The sequence below is a fragment of the Micropterus dolomieu genome, linkage group LG02 (genome assembly GCF_021292245.1).
Source record: "Micropterus dolomieu isolate WLL.071019.BEF.003 ecotype Adirondacks linkage group LG02, ASM2129224v1, whole genome shotgun sequence".
Lineage (NCBI taxonomy): Eukaryota > Metazoa > Chordata > Actinopteri > Centrarchiformes > Centrarchidae > Micropterus > Micropterus dolomieu.
This window is the reverse complement of record NC_060151.1, coordinates 24,558,157-24,567,176: the sequence shown is the minus strand read 5'-3', so window position 1 is coordinate 24,567,176 and position 9,020 is coordinate 24,558,157.

Sequence of the window (9,020 nt, the reverse complement as noted above, 5' to 3'; positions counted from 1 at the left end):
TTAGGTTAAATTGGACTGATTCAGTAGAAAACTGCCTTTTAATTGGATGGACTCCTCATGCTACTGATAAACCTCATCCCTCTGTTTTGTTCCATTATCCTCTGCTCAGCTGCTCTCATCCTGTGTCATCAGCCCGCAGATCCCTGACATGGGCTGGACTGATGTAAAGTGCTGCTGACAGGAAGGGCTTTAACCACATGGGCTGCCCTTTGACCCCTTTGGGAGAACACCCCCCAACTGCCCCTGCCATCTGCATTTATTCATTGCTCGCCACTAAAGTGCATTGAGGTTGAGGTCTAAAGTAGTCGTCCAGAGCTGAACAGGAGCTGTTTACTTCCAGGAGATGGGTGTCCTAGTTTCTTTCACTGGATGATCTGCCCATTGTCTGCCTACAGACATCTACCAATTGGTTATCCCCCGCCTGAAAAACCAACAGAGCCTGAATTAATAACAGGAATTATGTGCTAACATCCTTCACACGCAAAGACACACATACCTTAATTGTACACTTCACATAATGCACATCCCCATACTTTGGGAAAAAATCATAATGCGTTGACAGTTACTTATTAAATAGGTTTTGATATATGTTTAAAAAAGCAAAAATAGCCCAAATCTGTATGTTACTTTGCTCAAGCTGAAACTTCTCTCTCATCCTCATATAATGAAGTACAAGAAAATGGAGGAGTAAATGACAGTGTCAAATGGTCATTCAGTCGGTTGAATGAACATCTCAGCAACTATTGCCCATGAAATTTGTTGTTCCCCTCAGGATGTATTGTTTTTATTTAGCGGCATCATCAACAGCATATTAACATTGTGAGCATGTGACTTTAGCATATAACTCAGTACAGCCTCACAGAGCCACTAGCATGGTAGATAAAATCTATAACAATATAAATGTACAAAATTAAGTTTTATACAAAGATTGCCAAGATGGTAATTATTCTGCATGCATGCATTCAAATTACCACACATCTATACAGGCTGCTTGCTTCATCTGCCACAGAGACATTGTAATGGTGGCCAGCGTCAATCAAGAACTCCCACAGCTTCATGTCCCTCAGTTGTCCCCAGAGTCTTCTGCATGTTTTGCTCACCCCATACACAGCCATCTTAAAATCTCTATTTTCCCCCTCTAGCATGGTTAATTTCCATTGTAACGCCCCTCTTCCCTCTAATGCAAAAGGGACAAACAGGTCAGAGAAGCTGCAGCAACTCTCTGCATGGGGTAGAAGATCAAAATATGCTTAAATATTTGTGTTTAATTTCAATTTAGATGCAAATTAGCATACAAAATGCTTTCTTTTAAAGTCTCTCACTCTCTACCGTTCGGGACAATAGAACAAGAAATTCCTAAGAGTCTAAAGATTGGAGAGGCGTAAGCAGGGGGCTTCGGGGTGCCATGGGTGGGGCGTCAGATTTGACCACCTGTTCCACCACAAGGCGCACACACACACACACACACACACACACACACACACACACATTCATTATTTTCCTTTATCCTTCCCTCTCTCACACTTGCTGTCTTTCACATTCCCTTTCACTAACTCGTTTGTAACTTAATAAGATCCTTTCTTCTCTCTCTCTCTCACACACACACACACACACACACACACACACTTTCACTCTCATAAAATATCTCCCTCCACGGCTGTTTTGCTCTGAGCTAATTTTGACTGCATTCCATTTCAGTCACATCTGTGGGAAACAGACAAAACAATTTGCCAGATAACTTTGGCTGAGAGCCACAGGGACTCACACACACACACACACACACACACACACACTTGTATACACACATATATTACAGCTAGACATACGTCGCCTTGCCACCCAAACTGTGCCTCCAGGGAGTCTTGTTCAGACAGCAACATAAACTAAGCAGCGGACAACATCACTGAGGCTGATCTGGCAGTGTCAGGGGCTCCCTCCACTGCTTGACTACATACAGTAGTCAACAGATGAGTTATAAAGTTAATTGAGGACAATACAATAAAAGTTTAATAGTAGATTATAATAGAAATTATTCCTGAATGTTGCTCTCTTCTAGCTCAGTCTTTTATGGTCTAGCAGTAACTTTTCTCCTTGGCTCGCAAAGAGAACCACTTGTTTCCGTCTGATGGATGTGGTCAGGATTGAGTTCACAGGGCAGCAGTCACCACAGGTCTGCCTTAATGACTATTGATTGGAAAGCACTAATGAGCCAAACTGAGTCTGGCAGTTTAATAGTCCTCAGGCAGTTTTTTTCCCTTTTAAAAAAGCAGTGTCAGTATGTGTGGTTTATAAACTTTTAAAACCAGATCCCTCCACTGAGGATGAGTTACATCATGTGCAGCGCATGGAGCACGGCATTACTCGGATGCAGAAGAATGCTGCGCAGACAGACTCTGAGAGAAAGAGGTGTCCCACTGCTGCCCTTGTTCACTCTCACAGACACTTTATGTAACCAGCCTTTTCCTGTTCCTCACCGGGCCACTGCCTTCCTTATCACTGTGCATGTGTGTTGGAACATGTGCTTGTCTGTCCTTGAAAAATTAGGGCACAGAAAGACACAGATACTGCATGGTGAGGTCCTGCAAACTTTCCACCATATAGTAAACACTACATGCAACTGTTTACATTTGCACAGGACGTTTACGCTGCCAAAAGACAGTAGATCCTTATTATGCTCACTGTATATCCAGAATCATCTTGAAACAACAGGCTAATGATGCCACTTTAGGCCTAAAGCAGGAAACACAAGTAGAGATAAAGCTTCACAGCCAAGTTGCTAAATGACAATGATACACGGTCACGTGATGAACAGGAAGTGCCATAATCATATTTAGTCATTACATCACAATGTGGTCCATCTATTAAAATGACACTGACCCAACCTTAGCTCTGCACCAAGGCCGTGCCGTGTCAGCATTTCACAGCACTGCACAGTCTCATAAATACTTTTGTTTCCTGTGAGCTATATTGTGCTGTAAGCTACACCGTCCTCCCTTTTATTTGGTGCAGAATGTGAGCACTTAATGTGTGTCTGTGTGAGAGTATAACACTGAGCCATGACCCATACACGTGGTGTTTACTTGTTCTCCAACACACTGTGTGCTCTGTGTTGTTGTCTGAGGTTTCCTATTTTGACGAAATAAGGTTAAGAGATACACAAAACACACAAACAAGTGGAAACGTGGCGTGTGCCCTTGCCTGCTACACATGCATTCACCCATATACACCCAAACACACACACACCCATAGTCTGACCATCAGCAGTGATGACATCATCTCTGCTATACTGGGGGGCTAACGTCACCCCAACCTGAGTGAGCAGACTAGAGATGTTGCCCTCATAGACCACATGCATAATTTACCCAAAGGAAGGGTTGGGCTTGGGTGTCTCCCCCATACCCCCCCCCCCCCAAAATAATCTTCCCCTCCTCCTCCTCCTCCTCCTTAATCACAAACCTGATGCTCACAACACTTCCACCTCGGGAGAGGAGAGGACGCAAAACAACAGAGGAGAAGGAGGGAGGGAGGGAAGGGGGGATGAGGTAATCAATGACTAGGACACACTTGCAGTGCAATGAGGGTAATGGATGGGAGATATGAGGAGGGTGTCTGAGCTCTTTCCTCCTCTAAACCATTCATCACACGCTCAACTACAAGCAGCTGGGTGACTCCAGCCTGGATACAATGCCTGCTAACAGCAGCAGCTATCGGCCTCCACACAGAGCTCTGGCAAACTTTGCTTTTAATGCACCTAAACTGTGTTTAAAGTGAAGGAGGCAAAATTCATCAAGCTACCTTCAGGTGAAAACAGTTGCTCTCACATTTCAGCTCTCAGAGTAAACAAAAGGAGCAGTGGATGTCTCTGTAAAAGCTTGTGACACCAGTACACAATGTTACAAAGCAGCGGGAACACTCGTCTGAGCCTCCTATGAATGAACGCAGGCGCGCTATTGGATTTGAGCCCTGTTGCATGACATCCCGTCTCCCGCCACCATCCTGACTCTGGGCAAGGGTGCCAATTTCTGCATGACACGTTAAGACAGATCATGCCACACCCCTCTTTTTATGCTTTTCTTTTTTTCCTCTCCCGCGTGTTGATCTGATTCCCGGTATCACTGATAAGCCAGTGAAGTTCTGAGCTGTGTCATCCCTCCAGAGGCCTGGCACTTGCCGGTGGCTGTTTGATGGCAGCACCTCTGCCGGCCCCTTCCCCCCTTCCTCCTCCCTGTAACCTAGCCCGGGGGAGAGCAGAAAACACATCTGCAGGATAAGCAGCATGCTGTGCTGTTTGTTTTCGCCTTGAGGGAATGGAAAGGGGGATGATGGATGTTATGAATGCACCAGGAGATGCTGCTTTTGTTGCGTGTGTTTTGTGTCAGCAAGGTGTGAATGTGAAGCACACTAAAGGTGGTGGTCCCCTTCGCTTCCCCTTCAGTCCCTCCCCTCCTCCTTTCCATTCTCACCTGGTCCATGATTTCAGCAAGCCTCCTCCCTCCTCCTGTTCCCAGTCATGGCACGGGATCGCCGGCTGTCTTCCTTGTTTCTTCTCTTGTCCTTGTTTAGTATTCCCAACAGCAATCCAACCCTGCTCTGCTCACACAGGCGAGGCAGCCTGGCAGCCGACTGCTGCTGCTGCTGCTGCGCCTCTCCACAGAGGCATGGTTCCGTCTCTCCTTGCGTCTCCGAGTGTGACAGTCTGAGACATCCAACCAAACACTCCTCTCCTGTCCTTTTCTCTGTCTTCTCTTCTTCGGCTGCTGCTCTGGATGGAGGCTAGAAGGCAAACAGGGTGTGTGCGTGTGATCTTCACCCCGCTCGCTGATAACCACGCAGAGGGAAGAGACTCCCGCTCTAGGTTTTCGCTCTGAAGCTCTTCCACTCGTTCTCTGTGTAAGCTGGCCCCTTGCCTCGCCTCCTCTCCCTCCCTCCCTCTCTGTCTCCACTTCCCTCCTCTCTTTCCATCTCCCCTCCCCCTCCTGCTGCAGCCGAAGAGAGGTGGAACGAGCAAATGAGAAAGAAGGAGTGAGGGAAAGAGGAGGGAGGAGAGCTGAGATTGGCTGCCGGGGGGATCATGTGACTCCCGGCAGATGACTGAGGGACCCTCTACCAGCTGTCCAGCTCATGCTTCCCTGAAAACCTCTGTTGCCATTGACAACAGCTGCTGTGCAACACACCAACCACAGATCCACAGACACAAAGCCATTGGCTGACAGGATTTATGGCCCACACCTACTATTGTTGGGGGGAGCATGTTGGGATGTGTAGTCCAATCTGTGGAGAGGGTGGGCGGGGTGTTTAAGAGATGACATCCCTGTACCCCTGTGAGAAATGTTTTCCTCTTTACTCGCCTCTCTGCTTAAATGTTTATGCATTGGCGTTACACTGGCTGAGATCCAGAGCAAAAGAGAAGGACAGCAGTTCGTAGCATTACTATAGAAACTCTGGCATAAACTTAACATAAGGGGAGGAAAGACCTCGAGGCCCGGGCATTCTTGGTCAGCCAGGAAAAAGACATCCTCTGTCGTTTCCCTCTCGGCCGGCACAGAGGGAAACTCCCACCCCACAACAACAGGAACTCTACCACCGAAGGCCATGGCTAAGCACATAGGCAACCCCCCCTTCCTCCTTCTCTCTTTCTCTTTTTGTTCATTGCCTCCTTTTTCTTTATTTGCTCTGTCTCTATCCCCTCCGCCCCCTCCCTCTCCACTTATTGTATTATAACACTCAATTCATTGCTGCTCTATCCCCCCCCCCAACCCACTGGAATTCCAGAGAATGTTGCAAGAGGTTACAGGTGCCACAGAGGGGAGATGTTATTATAAACTAGCAGCATGTGTTAAGAGTTGCATTGTGCAGCATCAATTTAAAGGACAAATCCACCCTGGGATGCTCTTACATTTTTATATATCATCCATTTATGATGTTCAGCGCATTCCAAGAGTTATTATGTGATGAAGAGTTGTAATGTACACTTCTGGCGAGTCCTTTTTTACTCATCCTGTGTTGTCTAGGTCTGTTTTAGTGACTGCTTACTTATATTTCCCAGGATATACAGATGCCTTTATCTTTTATTGTTTAGGTTTTAGATATCTGACATTTTTAAGCCATCAAAATCAGCACTGGAGACATCTGGCAGGGACGTCACATTGTGTAAATAGATATCATGCTATCTCAAGGAGAAAGGGAAAAATACAAGAAGACAGCGAAATGCAAGGCACACTGCCAGCAGCTGTGGCAGTGCCAGAGGTCTCTGTGGGTGGATTTTTCCTTTTAAAGTAATCATAAACACTTTAAAATGGCATCTATTACCGTGTCTACCCAAAAATACTGCTCTGCGGGAAACCCAAGGCCCCTGCAGCTGAAAAACAAAAGAGCACCTGTTCTGGCTTATTTTAATTCAATGGACACGTAACATAGCTGTGACATGATCAGATATGGTAGCAAGGAGCAGTGTGACAGGCCAGAGAGTGTCAGGAATGCAGGTCTAAGTTACAACAGCAGTACAACAAGGTCATGCAACATGCAGAGCAGCAAACAACCAAACAAACCCTGCCCTACTTTCTATAGTCCAGCTTCAATGCATCCTTCTCTTTTCTTACCCAAATGAACGCCCTCTACTGTAAACTGCTGCAGTGTCATTTGATCTGGTCAAGCCAAAAATGCTGTTTGAAGTGAGATGACTGTATGTGTGTGCGTGTGTAAGAGTGCTCTCAGAGAGAACAGCGGGTGTATTGTAATGGTGAGAGTGGTAGATTATACTATCAGCAGAGGAATTCCGATTATTTCTGAGAGTCTGCACACATGTGGGAGAAACTTCAGTTGTGTGTTGGAGGACGCTGACACTGTAGGGCACATACACAATGACATAAAAGGAATAATTTGACATTTTGGGAACAATTCATGCATGCTTTCTTGCCAACAGTTACATTAGAAGATCAATACCACTCTCATATCTACATGAGAAATCCGGCACCAGTTGGTTAGCTTAGCTTAGCACAAAGAATGGAAACAGTGGGAAACAGCTAGCCTGGCTTTGCCCAAAAGTAACCTATAAAAAACATTTGCATGCTAGAACTAATTAACATGCTGTAGCTTGCTTGTTTAATTCACACAAAAACTAAAGTGTAAAACAGACGTGGTTTATTTCAGTGCAGGACTAGCTGTTTTCCTCTGTTTCAAGTCTTTGTGCTAAACTAAGCAAACCAGCTGCTAGCTGTAACTTCATATTTACAATACAGACGTCAGAGTGGTATCAATCTTAAAACAATTTCGTTAAGGAGGGAAAGTAGTGGGTTATCAGAAAGTTATTAAGAAAAGCATTTTTGAAAAGATTCCCTTACAGGATTGTAGAAAATTCTCAGAATATGTGAATCCTACCCAGCAGGAGAGAAGATAATCTGTCACCTTGGGGAGAGACACAAACACTGGAGAGCAGGATAGAGAAGAGAGGCTGTTGACAAAATAACAAATGACAAATTATTCTTGTTTTCAAGCCACAATAAAACTGAGTTCAGGAAGACACAATACCAGGTAACTATGAGCATCAATTCAAAAGAAGAGAAGAGATTTTACAATTATTAATTAACAATATAATAATAGCTTAATGAAAGGGTTATTTTATATATAATATGTATTCCAATACACTGCATAAAACAAGAAGAAACAACAACACTTAAACATTCAGAATATTGTCTCATTAACAAATGGCTCCCCTTTTGTGAGGTTGTGTGTTCGAAACGGTGCGAACATGATAAACCTGCTGTTCTTCATCAACTGTGATTGTTAAATTGAAATCACACTGCTGCCATCCTGCCTTACATCACCTGTGGTTACACACATCTCCAAAGAGAGGGTTTATTCAGTTCATGGACACTACTGAGCCTCGACAGCCTACTGTAGGTAAATGGCACCATCTGCAGGACCACAAGTTGAATATCATAATACAGATGATGTTTGCTCACAGTATGCTTTATTGGGCAGGTAATAATGCGCAGAGCGATTCAATCTTTAATATATGACACTTTGAGTCAGATTTATGCTCAGAACAGGTCCCAAAAACATTAAAATCATTACATGAAATTGGATCCTGGAATAGATGAAGTTTACAAAAAGGTGTCGCCAGACAGAACACTTGAGAATGGATGTTTTTACACATTTATCACCCAAACCTCCAATTCACAACTCCTTCACAACCATGTATCAGGCAGGGTTTGGTGAGGTGTCCCATGTAGGTATATTTCTGTTGCGATGATTTTAGAAGCAACTACATCCTATTTGGTGGCAGAGAAGAGGGAAACTTTGTGTGATAAAAATAATCCTTATTTCATTGCAGACCATCTGCACGCCCTCAAGGTCAATAACTCTAATTTGGATACAACACATTTCTTTCTCTCAACAAACATAGAATAATAACATAATATACTTTAGCATATGGGAACTGTAACTGTACTTAGCCTCAGAGGTCAAATAATCCAAAGGCATCATAACAGTAGGACATTTGTATCGTTTCCTCCCATGCAAACGATACAAATGTCTCTGCACATGTAAATACTGTTTCATCTCGTGTCAGGCACAGACCTGGCACGTCACACATATTTGTTGTTGATTGTTGATCTTTGTTGTTGTATATTTTTATGTTGTCAGTTTATATATTTATATGTACACAATATTCTCTTCCATTGCGTTACTTCTGCACGGCACAGACCCAGAATAATGCACATGTATATATCTGTAACATTGTTCTTCCATTCCATATTTATATATTTCTACATTTATTTATGTTGACTGTATGTTTGCCTACGTGTAGCACCTTATCACCACAGCAAATTCCTCGTATGTGTAAAACACTACTTGGCAATAAAGCTCCTTCTGATTCTGATTCTTCTGATCTGAGGCAGAACATTCAGAACTATTATGATAAAATCTGTTTTCGACAAAAGTAAAATTAAGTTAAATATTTTTTGAGTCCTCAACAAAATTAATATTTAATAGAAAAAGCAAGTGCTTATTGAATATTTATT